Genomic DNA, 14,405 nt, shown 5'->3' with positions numbered 1-14,405 from the left:
TTTTTGATGTCTCATCACAGAAAGAATTCAGTGAGAGACAAAGTGGTAGGTAAGAAGTGAATTTATTCAGAGAGAAATACACTCCACAGAGTGTGGGCCATCACAGAGGATGAGTGCAGCCTAGAAAGGTGGCATGGTTAGATTTTGTGTGAGTCTTGCCTGACTCTTTGTGACTCTATGGGCTGTATGTAGCCCACCAGGCTCTTCTGCCCTTGGAATCCTCCAGGCAAGAATACTGGAGTGGGTTGCCATTTCCTTCTCCAGGGGATCTTCCCCACCCAGGGATTGAACCTAGGTCTCCTGCATTGCAGGCAGATTCTTTATCATCTGAGTTACCAGGGTAGCCATTTTATGGACTAGGTAATTTCATAGGTTAATGAGTGGGAGGATTATTCCAACAATTTTGGGGAGAGGGTGGAGATTTCCAAGAATTGGGCCATCACCCACTTTTTGGTCTTTTAACAGTTGGCCTTAAAACTGTCATGGTGCCTCTGGGTATGTCATTTTGCTTTCGGATTGAGGTTCAAGGTCTAGTTAAGTTGACTTGTCTGCCATCTTTGACCCATTTCATTCTAATCCATTTATGTTGTGTCCTTGGGCTTGTCATTCTTTCAAAAATTGTGCCCTGGCCTTTTCTCGCCTGTTGTTGTTGTTGTTGTTCAGTCGCTCAGTCATGTCTGACTCTTTATGACCCCATTGACTGCACCACACCAGGCCTCCCTATCCCTCACCATCTCCTGGAGCTTGTTCCAACTCACGTTCATTGAGTCAGTGTTGCCATCCAACCATTTCATCCTCTGTCATCCCCTTCTCCTCCTGCCTTCAATCTTTCCCAGCATCGGGGTCTTTTCTAATGAGTCAATGCTTTGCACCAAGTGGCCAAAGTATTGGACTTCAGCCTCAGCATCAGTCCCTCCAATGAATATTCAGGGTTGATTTCCTTTAGGATAGACTTGTTTGATCTCCTTGCAGTCCAAGTGACTCTCAAGAGTCTTTTTCAACACCACAGTTCAAAAGCATCCTGGTGGTGAGTTGGATAAGGGAGAGGACATAGATCTATAACTACTAGAAGCTACCAGTATTTAGTCTTCTTCAACACCACAGTTCAAAAGCATCCTGGTGGTGAGTTGGATAAGGGAGAGGACATAGATCTATAACTACTAGAAGCTACCAGTATTTTTCAAAGGAACCTCATAACTGTGAACAGCCAAATTAGCCTAAAGGATAAGAAAGTGAATGATGCCTCTTCGTTCCAACAATTAACTGTTAAATAATCATAACCTGAGATAAATGTGATTAACAACACATTAGTGCAATGATTGATCATAAAAATAAGCTATCCTGCCTTAGAAATTCAGTGCATGGTATATGATGTAAACCTGAATTGACTATTCCAGATATTCATTTGGCATTTACATTGTCTCCTCTGTTAGATTTGGCCTTGGGCAGATTCATATATGGCTCGGGCTCTACAGGAAAATCTTTCATGTGCCTGATAGCATGGCTGTGGAAAGGCCTCCTGGGTGTGAAAAGCCAGAGGATTATAATGGGAGAATACCACAGAAAAGTAAATCTAAAGTCTTGTTTTGGTTGATGTGGTCTGGAGGAGGGATGCTTGGCAGTGCAGTTAGACAAAAATCACATCATCTAAATACTGAATACGGGAGTATTAAAAGGAGACAAGAACCACTGTCGATGTGAAAAGAATCTGCAACTCCTGAAACTCCTTCACACAAACACTGCTACTCAGACAAGGCTCTCCTCATCTTAAACCCTCAAGGACCTGCCCACAGATTTATATCTTGGCTCATGAATCTTTGATTGCCTTTCTCTATTCACAATCCCTCCTTACCCTTCAACAATCCTTTCCTCATATATGAAGATGCCTCCCCAGCTCTGTTGGCCAACATTGACCCCTTGGCTCAAATTCCCTTAACTTTGTCACTAATATATTTTCTGCTTTGTCTTCTTGAGATCCTAAAGTGAAAAGTGAAAGTGTTAGTCTCCATTTGTGTCTGACTCTTTGTGACTCCGTGGACTATAGCCCACCAGGTTCCTCTGTCCATGGAACTTTCCAGGCAGGAATATGGCTATTCACTGGAGTGAATAGCCATTCCCTTCACAGGGAATATTCCTAACCCAGGGATCAAACCTAGGTCTCCTGCATTGCAGGCAGATTCTTTACCATCCAAGCCCCAGGGAAGCCCCTTTTGAGAGTCTAAGTCCCAGGAAATTTTACTATGAAGAAGTTTGTGGCCTTTGCCTCATCTGTCTAAGGCATCTCTGTAATGCCTAATGCAGAGCTGAGAACTCAAAAGTTCCTCAATTAATATGCTTGTTAAGTCCATGGGTTATATCAATAACCTCAGATATGCAGATGATACCACCCTAATGGCAGAAAGCAAAGAAAAACCAAAGAGCCTCTTGATGAAAGTGAAAGAGGAGAGTGAAAAATTTGGCTTAAAACTCAACATTCAAAAAACAAAGATCAGGGCATCCGGTCCCATCACTTCATGGCAAATAGACAGCGGAACAATGGAAACAGTGACAGACTTTATTTTCTTGGGCTCCAAAATCACTGCAGATGGTGACTGCAGCCATGAAATTAAAAGATGCTTGCTCCTTGAAAGAAAAGCTATGACCAATCTAAACAGCATATTAAGAAGCAGAGACATTCCTTTGCCAACAAAGGTCCGTCTATGATTTTTCTAGTAGTGACGTATGGATGTGAGAGTTGGACTATAAAGAAAGCTGAGCACCTAAGAATTGATACTTTTGAACTGTGGTGTTGGAGAAGACTCTTGAGAGTCCCTTGGACTGCAAGGAGATCAAATCAGTCAATCCTAAAGGAAATCAACCCCGAATATTCATTGGAAGGACTGATGCTGAAGCTGAAACTCTAATACTTTGGCCACCTGATGTGAAGAACTGACTCATTGGAAAAGACCCTGATGCTGGGAAAGATTCAGGGCAAGAGGAGAAGGGGACAGACAACAGAAGGTAAGATGGTTGCATGGTATCACCGACTTGATGGACGTGAGTTTGACCAACCTCCAGGAGGTGGTGATGGACAGGGAAGCCTGGCATGGTGCAGTTCATGGGGTCGCAAAGAGTTGGAGACAACTGAGTGGCTGAACTGAACTAAACTGAAGTCCAAGCAAGTGTAAACTCAAAACACTTGAGGATAAGCAAGTGTTATCTCCAGGCTAAGGTAAACTGGAGAAGGCATTCAAATTCAAATGATTTTTTTAAAGAAACTGTGCTAGAAAACAATACTGTGGTTGATTTGCATGCATCAGGTCTGCAATTCCTGGTCTCTAAGTGATTAGCAAGTAATTTCTGCTTACTTACATTGGGAAAGCAAATTGGTAACTGGAATAGCAGAGAAGCGTTATTTGCTCCATTCTAGACTTCTCCTCTAAATTCAGGTCTGCTCCTGGACAAAGAGATTATCCCCAGACTGTGCAAATGCATCCACCATAAAGGGCCGGTTATGCTCAGAGAAATAGTATCTTCAGGTTTCATCTTGACCCTGAGCCCAGCTCCTTTTTCTCTAGAATCCATGCCAGGCTCTGCTAGGATGTGGTCTGCCATACAGCTGTGGGGGCATGTGTTAGAGGGTAGGTTGGTAGAAGAGTAGAGATCAGTGGACCTCTTCTCTCCATATTATGCTGTTTGGAGGCAGAAACCTACTTGTGCTCCTTTCCTGAGGATTTGGGATGGGGGTGGAATATTGGCTTTTGGGAGAGTAGAGGAATCTAGGTCAAAAACTAGCTGAAGCAAGAAGGTAGAAAAATCTTCTTCTGAAAGAAGGCTAAAGATAGAGATACACCTTCAAAGACATGAGGAAATGAGAGTCTGAAGGCAATGGCACCCCACTCCAGTACTCTTGCCTGGAAAATCCCATGGACGGAGGAGCCTGGTGGGCTGCAGTCTATGGGGTCACGAAGAGTCGGACACGACTGAGCAACTTCACTTTCACTTTTCACTTTTATGCATTGGAGAAGGAAATGGTAACCCACTCCAGTGTTCTCACCTGGAGAATCCCAGGGACGGGGGAGCCTGGTGGGCTGCTGTCTATGGGGTCGCACAGAGTCGGACACGACTGAAGCTACTTAGCAGCAGCAGCAGCAGCAGCATGGTGGTTCACACAGTAAAGAATCTGTCTGCAATGCGGGAGACCCAGGCCCAATCCCTGGGTCAGGAAGATTCCTTGTGAAGGGAATGGCTACCCACTCCAGTGTATTAAAAAGCAGAGACATCACTTTGCCGACAAAGGTCAATATAGCCAAAGCTATGGTTTTTCCAGTAGTGATGTATAGATGCGAGAGTTGGACAATAAAGAGAGCTGAGTACTGGAGAATTGATGCTTTTTAACTGTGGTGTTGGAGAAGACTCTTGACAGTCCCTTGGACTGCAAGGAGATCAAACCAGTCAAACTTAAAGGAAATCAATCCTGAATATTCATTGGAAGGGTTGATGCTGAAGCTGAAGCTCCAATACTTTGGCTATCTGATGCAAAGAGCCGATTCATTAGAAAAGATCCTGATACTGGGAAATATTGAAGTCAGGAGGAGAAAAGGATGACAGAGATGGTTGGATGGCAACACCAACTCAATGACCATGAGTTTGAGCAAGCTCTGGGAGATGGTGAAGGACAGGGAAGCCTGGCATGCTGCAGTCAGTGGGGCTGCAAAGTCAGACACTACTGAGCAACTGAACAATCACAACCCCAACAACCCACTCCAGTATTCTTGCCTGGAGAATAGCATGAATAGTGGAGCCTGGCAGGCTACAGTCCATGGGATTGCAAAGAGTCAGACATGTCCAAGCAACTAACACTATACTTGGTGATAGCAAACAATGGAGATAATTGAAAGATGAGGGCAAATTATCTGTCAACTTGCTCTACTGAAGATGTTCATCTAAAAACAAGATCATCTGCGGGAGAAGAAATGACGTCTGATTATTGTTAGTAACAGTCGTTCGGGGGCCAGGAGATGGGAAGCAAAATGAGTTCAGAAAGAGATTTTTCTCTGAAAACCATTACTCACTGCCCTGCTGCCAAGGTCCTTGAGAGATGGAGTTTTGCTGCTGCAAAACTGTTCACATACAAGGATATACAAGGACAAAATGTCATGGGAGGTAAGCAAGCCTGGTGTCTTCAAAGCCAAAGATAATAAACATACTTACTTTCAAGACCTTTAAAGAGACACAAATGGTCCAAGCAAACTCCCACTTTGGATGCAGATTCACAACATCTTGTGGCAGATGGAAATAGGACTGGGGCAGGGGTTGGCTCAAAATGAAGTAATGTTAAGTTTATCACAACCAAGATAGGCAACACAGGGTTAAGGCCTAGAACAGTACTTCAAATGTGACTGAACTAGATTTAAAATTGAGTGTCATTGAGGAGTGGATCAAGGTCAGAAGCAAGGTTACACTTCAGTCCAGTCGCTCAGTCGTGTCTGACTCTTTGCGACACCATGAATCACAGCACACCAGGCCTCCCTGTCCATCACCAACTGCTGGAGTTCATTAAAAGTCACGTCCATCGAGTCGGGGATACCATCCAGCCATCTCATCCTCTGTCATCCCCTTCTCCTCCTGCCCCCAATCCCTCCCAGCATCAGGGTCTTTTCCAATGAGTCAACTCTTCGCATGAGGTGGCCAAAGTATTAGAGTTTCAGCTTCAGCATCAGTCCTTCCAATGAACACCCAGGACTGATCTCCTTTAGGATGGACTGGTTGGATCTCCTTGATTCCAAGGGACTCACAAGAGTCTTCTCCAACACCACAGTTCAAAAGCATCAATTCTTTGGTGCTCAGCTTTCTTCACAGTCCAACTCTCACATCCATACATGACCACTGGTAAAACCATAGCCTTGACTAGATGGACCTTTGTTCGCAAAGTAATGTCTCTGCTTTTGAATATGCTACCTAGGTTGCTCATAACTTTCCTTCCAAGGAGTAAGCGTTTTTTAATTTCATGGCTGCAGTCACCATCTATAGTGATTTTGGAGCCCCCAAAAATAAAGTCTGACACTGTTTCCACTGTTTCCCCATCTATTTCCCATGAAGTGGTGGGACCAGAGACCATGATCTTCATTTTCTGAATGTTGAGCTTTAAGCCAACGTTTTCACTCTCCTCTTTCACTTTCATCAAAAGGCTTTTTAGTTCGTCTTCACTTTCTGCCATAAGGGTGGTGGTGTCATTTGCATCTCTGAGGTTATTGATATTTCTCCCGGCAATCTTGATTCCAGCTTGTGCTTCTTCCAGCCCAGCGTTTCTCATGATGTACACTGCACAGAAGTTAAATAAGCAGGGTGACAATATACAGTCTTGACGTACTCCTTTTCCTATTTGGAACCAGTCTGTTGTTCCATGACCAGCTCTAACTGTTGCTTCCTGACCTGCATATAGGTTTCTCAAGAGGCAGGTCAGGTGGTCTGGTAATCCCATCTCTTTCAGAATTTTCCACAGTTTATTATGATTCACACAGTCAAAGGCTTTGGCATAGTCAATAAAGCAGAAATAGATGTTTTTCTGGAACTCTCTTGCTTTTTCGATGATCCAGCGGATGTTGGCAATTTGATCTCTGGTTCTTCTGCCTTTTCTAAAACCAGCTTGAACATCTGGAAGTTTACGGTTCACGTATTGCTGAAGCCTGCTTGGAGAATTTTGAGCATTACTTTACTAGCGTGTGAGATGAGTGCAGTTGTGTGGTAGTTTGAGCATTCTTTGGCATTGCCTTTCTTTGGGATTGGAATGAAAACTGACCTTTTCCAGTCCTGTGGCCACTGCTGAGTTTTCCAAATTTGCTGGCATATTGAGTGCAGCACTTTCACAACATCGTCTTTCAGGATTGGAAATAGCTCAACTGGAATTCCATCACCTCCACTAGCTTTGTTCATAGTGATGCTTCCTAAGGACCACTTGACTTCACATTCCAGGATGTCTGACTCTAGGTGAGTGATCATACCATCGTGATTATATTGGTCGTGAAGATCTTTTTTATACAGTTCTTCTGTGTATTCTTGCCACCTCTTAATCTCTTCTGCTTCTGTTAGGTTCATACCATTTCTGTCCTTTATTGAGCCCATCTTTGCATGAAATGTTCCCTTGGTATCTCTAATTTTCTTGAGGAGATCTCTAGTCTTTCCCATTCTGTTGTTTTCCTCTATTTCTTTGCACTGATGGCTGAGGAAGGCTTTCTTATCTCTTCTTGCTATTCTTTGGAACTCTGCATTCAGATGCTTATATCTGTCCTTTTCTCCTTTGCTTTTCACTTCTCTGCTTTTCACAGCTATTTGTAAGGCCTCCCCAGACAGCCATTTTGCTTTTTTGCATTCTTTTCCATGGGGATGGTCTTGATCCCTGTTTCCTGTACAATGGCACGAACCTCATTCCATAGTTCATCAGGCACTCTATCTATCAGATCTAGTCCCTTAAATCTATTTCTCACTCCACTGTATAATCATAAGGGATTTGATTTAGGTCATACCTGAATGGTCTAGTGGTTTTCCCTACTTTCTTCAATTTAAGTCTGAATTTGGTAATAAGGAGTTCATGATCTGAGCCACAGTCAGCCCCCTGTCTTGTTTTTGCTGACTGTATAGAGCTTCTCCATCTTTGGCTGCAAAGAATATAATCAATCTGATTTCAGTGTTGACCATCTGGTGATGTCCATGTGTAGAGTCTTCTCTTGTGTTGTTGGAAGAGGGTTTTTGTTATGACCAGTGCATTCTCTTGGCAAAATTCTATTAGCCTTTGCCCTGCTTCATTGCGTATTCCAAGGCCAAATTTGCCTGTTACTCCAGGTGTTTCTTGACTTCCTACTTTTGCATTCCAGTCCCCTATAATGAAAAGGACATCTTTTTTGGGTGTTAGTTCTAAAAGGTCTTGTAGGTCTTCATAGAACCGTTCAACTTCAGCTTCTTCAGTGTTACTGGTTGGGACATAGACTTGGATTACTGTGATATTGAATGGTTTGCCTTGGAAACGAACAGAGATAATCTTGTTGTTTTTGAGATTGCATCCAAGTACTGCATTTTGGACTTCTTTGTTGACCATGATGGCTACTTCATTTCTTCTAAGGGATTCCTGCCCGCTGTAGTAGATATAATGGTCATCTGTGTTAAATTCACCCATTCCAGTCCATTTTAGTTCGCTGATTCCTAGAATGTTGACGTTCACTCTTGCCATCTCCTGTTTGACCACTTCCAATTTGGTTTGATTCATGGACCTAACATTCCAGGTTCCTATGCAATACTGGTCTTTACAGCATCGGACCTTGCTCCTATCACCAGTCACATCCACAACTGGGTATTGTTTTTCCTTTGGCTCCATCCTTTCATTCTTTCTGAGTTATTTCTCCACTGGTCTCCAGTAGCATATTGGGCACCTACTGACCTGGGGAGTTCCTCTTTCAGTATCCTATCATTTTACCTTTTCATACTGTTCATGGGGTTCTCAAGGCAAGAATACTGAAGTGGTTTGGGAGACCACTAAGAACCAGAATGAGAAAAACTTTTTTCTGAAAAATTCATGAAGTTTAATGAGTTGCCACTCTGATGCAATGAAGAAAACATTCAGTGATGTGACTAGCAGTGGACTTAGGGTCTATCCTGAGACTCCCATCTATGACCTGAGCAGGTATTTCATCAGGAATTATTTGGTGTTTCATCTCTTTGTGACCCCATGGACTGTACAGGCCAGAACCCTGGAGTGGGTAGGTAGCCTTTCCCTTCTCCAGGGGATCTTCCCAACATGGATTGAACCCACGTCTCCCACATTGCAAGCTGATTCTTTACCAGTTGAGCCACAAGGGAAGCCCATTTCATATTTAATGAAATGCATTTGTAGCAAGTCAACTTCTACAAAACATGGTTAAAATATTCTCCCTGGAAATAACAGAGACCTTTGTCCTAAATTTGACTACTCATATTAAGCAATCCGAAAAAATATGGTTTGACTTGGCACCCTCTGAGGCATTGCTTAGTGAGAAGAGAATGCTTTTAAGTCTCCTAGGACTCTGTAGAACTCTGAGCAAAGGTACAGACCTCTAGGCTTCCTGGAAGCTCTGTGTCTAGCCAAAGCACATCTCGCTTTCCCCTTTTTATTCACCATCAGAAACTAAAATTCTTCACAATTCACAGATGCAAATATGATTCACACCTTTCTTACCAAGCAATCACAGCAACTGGACTTTGAAATTCAACTTAGAGGAAGAGATAAGTCTATTTTTAATCAGAGAAAAACATGAAATAGAATGAAAATCACTGCCCAGGTCCTGTTGAATATGGACTAAAACCACTCTTGAGGTGATCATTAATTTTATGGGAGTGATGTATACCAGAATCAACTTCCGTGTCACTTTTTAATCAATCAATTAATCAGCGAGTCTGAGGGGAGTGTGAATGCTTTGTGTTCTCTCTGCTGCTCTGTACAGATACCGGAGAACAGTGTTACTGTGTCTTAAGTGAATGATCAGGGCTGGATTCAAGACATTTTAAACACAGAGTTGAAACTATCAGGAATAGGGAAAGAAATGCACAATGACTTAACTGCTTCATGAAAGGAAAACATGCAGTATGTTTCAGTGTCCTCATTTGATGGTATTTCTTAAGGATTGTGCCAAACTACGGTATGTTTGAGAAAAATCTTTAAATTTAACTTTTTTTCTGACCAACATGTGTGCAGCTAAAGAAAAGCACTCAGAAATGCATTTTGTCTGCAGTTGTTTCGTTTCATGTATTTTTCTTGAAATCATTATGCATTGATATTTTTGCAAAAATGTATTTTTGAAAACCCTGATTTAAGATTATTACACTTTAAAACAACTTTCTCTTCTCAAGCCTATTTCACATACCAGAGCAAAAGTTTTCTTGCACAAGCATCATTTGTGTTAGATTGGAAAGGCTTGAATTTATAAGTTGTATTAAAGAAACAACTAAACTTTGAAATTTAACCGTCTTACTTGCTGTTGTTAAGACTATAATATCCCCATAATTAGGTTTTTAAAATAATATTTGCTGATTTTCTTTAATGTATAAACTATAAAGAAGATACTAATAATGTTCTATAAACCTACCCATAGATAACCTCTGATAACATGTTTTTAAAAAATTAATTCAGGTACATAATTCAAGCATTACAGAAAGTTGTAACGTGAAAAGTAATATTCTTCTTCATTTGATCATTCTTACCCTGTTATTGGTAGTTTCTTACAGTTCTTTTAGAAAATATTTTGCTCATATATCAAAGCATGCATTGCACAAAACATGCACACACACACATGCACATATATAAATTTTTTCACAGAGGGGATCACACAATTAATACCCATAGTACTTCACCTGCCTTATTTTCACATGAGATGTCTTGAAGAACGTCCTCTGTTAACGCAAATAGGTCAATTTCATTTCTTTTAACAACTGCAAAGAATCCTGTTCTGTCAGAGGCTATATATATGCTATATATTCTACAATATATTTCAGTAGCCCTTTATTGGGCTTCCCAGGTAGCGCTAGTGGTAAAGAACCCACCTGCCAATGCAGGAGACATAAGAGATGCAGGTTTGATCCCTGGGTCGGGAAGGTGCCCTGGAGGAAGGCATGGCAACCCACTCCAGGATTCTTGCCCGGAGAATCCCATAGACAGAGGAGCCTGGCAGGCTACAGTCCATGAGATTGCAAAGAGTCGGACACGACTTAAGCAACTTAGCATGTATGTAGCCCTTTATTACTTGGATTTAAGTAGTTTCCAGGGTGTTTTTTAATTAAATAAAATGCTGACTGAAGATCTTTTCATAGCTAGACTTTTAAAATGTACATATATATATATACATACGTCGGAGAAGGCAATGGCACCCCACTCCAGTACTCTTGCCTGGAAAATCCCATGGACGGAAGAGCCTGGTAGGCTTCAGTCCATGCTAAGGGTCGGACACGACTGAGCGACTTCACTTTCACTTTTCACTTGCATGCATTGGAGAAGGAAATGGCAACCCACTCCAGTATTCTTACCTGGAGAATCCCAGGGACGGCAGAGCCTAGTGGGCTGCTGTCTATGGGGTTGCACAGAGTCGGACACGACTGAAGCGACTTAGCAGCATATATATGTATGTGTGTGTGTGTGTGTGTGTGTGTGTATAATAGCTAATTAAATTCCTAGAAGTAGAATTTTTTAGAAACTAAGTTTTCTTTTTCAGTCTATTCTAATCTTTTATGTTGCCTACAATTTGGAGGAAGGAAAGCTTTCTAATTTTGCTTCGGTTAGAAAGAATAAAACAGGAAAACATCAGTGACACTCAGTGTACTAGCCCAGATGCTTTGATTTGTTTCAAATTCAAGTGTGAAGGTGCTTTTCTTGAAGAGATGCTTAGAATGAGATCCAAAATAATGTTTTTCTCATTCCAGAATAAAACAGAATAAGCCATTGAGTGAGTAGCATCTCCCACCCAGCAGACTGTGGAGTGAGTTCATTAAGAAATATGACCATTTGAAAATCAATACCTGACCACAACTTTGTGATTATTACTCTGTCAAAAAATGAAATGAGCCACACAGAACACAGGAATGCCGACTGAAGGGAAGATCTACCTGGGGTCTGTCTCAGATGAGATTTATGTGAAGTCCTTAGCCCTGGACCTCAACTGGAATCACTAAGAAGATGTCTTTGGATAAAATAGCTCACGCCTGTATATCATCCAAATGGTCCCTGAGCCATGTACAATTTTATAAGACCTACATGTTGTAGAAGCCAATTTTTAGAATCTTGCTTTCATTAAATACAGATTGTTCATTCTACTGGGAAAACCTCAATTCCTTTTGTCAGTATTAACAGCCAGACAAAACCTTCTGTATATCAGCACCATATGACAAATTCAAATTATGCCTAACTCACTGGAGTTGGGAAGAGTTGTGTCTTTAAAAATAAAAAGAAAAAAAAAAGTCTGAATACAGAAGGTTCATTTTGGGGGAAAGAGAAATTTTTCTGGGTGAGGCTAGACTTGCTCCATAAACCAAGCAGACAAATTTCCATGGGATCAGGCCCTTTGCGATGTTTCTAAGGGGAGCAGACCTGGCGCCCCTGAACCTCTGCCATCCCTCTGCATCCCCTCGCTCTGTACCTGGAAGTGTCTGTAGGAGAGAGGCCTCAGGCTGACTCCTGAGCAACGCCACCCTGTTTGTGAGTTCAGATGGGCTGCTCCAGGTGCCTGTCGTTAGGACTCTGGGAGTCTGAGAAAACGGACACTCCGTGAGTTCCTTTACTTTAGTTGTGAATACGAATCTTTTTTCCACAGGTTTTCTGCACTCTTAGAAAATGAATAGTCAGAATTTGGGTGGGTAAAAACAGCAGGCAAAAACACGGTCAGTGATGTATTTCTTCTGTCCCTGAGATATTCCCACTAAAAATTAGATACTGATTTCAAATAGCTGAAGAGAATTTTTTTTTAAATGAAACAAATGGGAAAGTGCAGAAGTAGATGGAAATACCTATGAAGCAGAGTTGAACTTCTTTCTTTAGACAAGCTCTTCCATTTTATAAACTAACCCTTTTAACAAATATCTTTGAATACCCATGCACCAGACTCCTAGGTGTAGGTTAATAGAGATTCTATACCACACATAGTCCAAGGAATGCTTTAAATTTAAAATGGTCTCCATCACAACTACTGGAGCCCAATAGGGGGCTGTGGGAATAGAGCAAATAAGGGAGAAACATAGATCAGAAAAATGCTAAGGAAAACAAATAAAGCTGGGCTTTTGAAATACAATATAAATGTATTTATAGAATCTGGGAAAATAATAAGACTTCTTTGATATAAATTGAGCATGTATATTTCAATTAATGTCAAAAATTATTTTTTTTAATGCAGATCATATTCCCTGATCACAATGCAGTGGGTGGGGGAAAGGAGAGAATCAACTTAAAAAAAAGCAGAGCCAAAGCCGGTAAAACTCTATGAACCTGTGGATTGAACCATACCTGAAGACAATTCAACTCTAGACTCTTTGGTTATTTTCACCAGAAACCCCCTACCCTTCTCTTTGTACACCAAGTTTTCTGCCACTCACAACAAAAATATTCTAATACTATTATCTGGAAATTTTGTGCTCAGTCTAATTATAAATTAAATGTAATGAAAATATTTTCAGACCAAGTTTCTCTCTCCTAAGGCCTTTCTCAGGCAGTTATATTTAGAGATGAGCGATATCAGGATCTGAGACACAGTGAACTGAAACCAGGAGAATGACAAAGGGAAGTTCCAGAATGCAGCTAATGCAGCAACCTAGAAAACAATCACTGTTAGGGAGCTAACTGTCCAAGAAGGAGGTATCTTGGAAAAGGAAGTTTCATACATTTCCTAGTATTCTTTGGAGAATGGGAAAAAAATATAAAGTTGCAATAAAACCAACAATGCCAGAATAAATAAGCAATTAGAAGCTCTAGAAGGAACAAGAAAGGGAGATATAAACTTAGACCATTACTTGGATCTACAGTGAAGTTTTTAAACGGTCATAATAATATAAGGATTTTATTGAGTTTTAGCTTTTAGAATTAAAGTATTGACACAGCACAGATGCATGTACCATTTCAGAGCAGAATATAAATGATAAATAACATGAGTCTTGACAATGTGGAAGTTGTTGGGTATAGATGATACAACATGGCAAGTGGAAAGGGAAAAAGGACAGAAGAGGATAAGACCATGCGCCTAAGATTCTTATTTTAGTAAGAATCTTAGGCTCATATTGTAAGTATATTATTGAAAGTTACAAAAGGAACTGATAAAGATAAAAAGAATGACATGACTATATGGAAGATAGAAGATGATCTATCATCTTTAAATGAAACAAATGGGAAAGTGCAGAAGTAGATGGAAATACCTATGAAGCCGAGTTGAACTTCTTTCCTTAGACATGCTCTTCCATTTTATAAACTAACCCTTAACAAATATCTTTGAGTACCCATGTACTCATGAGTGCAATACAGTGACAGAAAGTTAAAAAATGGTTTTTTTAAGGGACACATCTATGCAGGAGACCTGGGTTTGATCCCTGGATCAGGAAGATCCCCTGGAGTAGGAAATGACAGCTCACTCCAGTATTCTTGCCTAGAAAACCCCATGGACGGCGGAGCCTGGTAGGCTACTGTCCATGGGGTTGCAAAGAGGTCGGACACGACTGAGTGACTTCACTTTCACTTTCAAGAAATAAGGATTTATGTATATTATTTACTAGGTATTGAGTAGATTTAAAGATTCTGAGAATCACACAACTAAAATCAGAAAATATTACAAGAGTAACTTGGTTGTCTTGGGGAACAGGACTGAGATAGTGCTAGGGACTGATGCTTTTCATTTTAAATTCTTATGGTTTCATTAAATATTCACTGT

General features: G+C 41.1%; 1 long non-coding RNA gene across 1 annotated transcript in view; it reads left to right on the top strand.

The window, feature by feature from the left end:
* The window catches only part of LOC139184608 (uncharacterized), a 73,352-nt gene extending 60,476 nt beyond the window's left edge, over window positions 1-12,876 (top strand). The window contains exon 4 of the long non-coding RNA XR_011568157.1: window positions 11,422-12,876. This is a non-coding gene — a long non-coding RNA (uncharacterized lncRNA). The remainder of the gene's footprint in view (window positions 1-11,421) is intronic.
* The last annotated feature ends 1,529 nt before the right edge of the window (window positions 12,877-14,405 follow it).

The sequence above is a fragment of the Bos indicus genome, chromosome 8 (genome assembly GCF_029378745.1).
Source record: "Bos indicus isolate NIAB-ARS_2022 breed Sahiwal x Tharparkar chromosome 8, NIAB-ARS_B.indTharparkar_mat_pri_1.0, whole genome shotgun sequence".
Taxonomy (NCBI): Eukaryota; Metazoa; Chordata; class Mammalia; order Artiodactyla; family Bovidae; genus Bos; species Bos indicus.
Note: the sequence above shows the minus strand (reverse complement) of the source record. Positions and strands in the feature narration are given on the sequence as shown.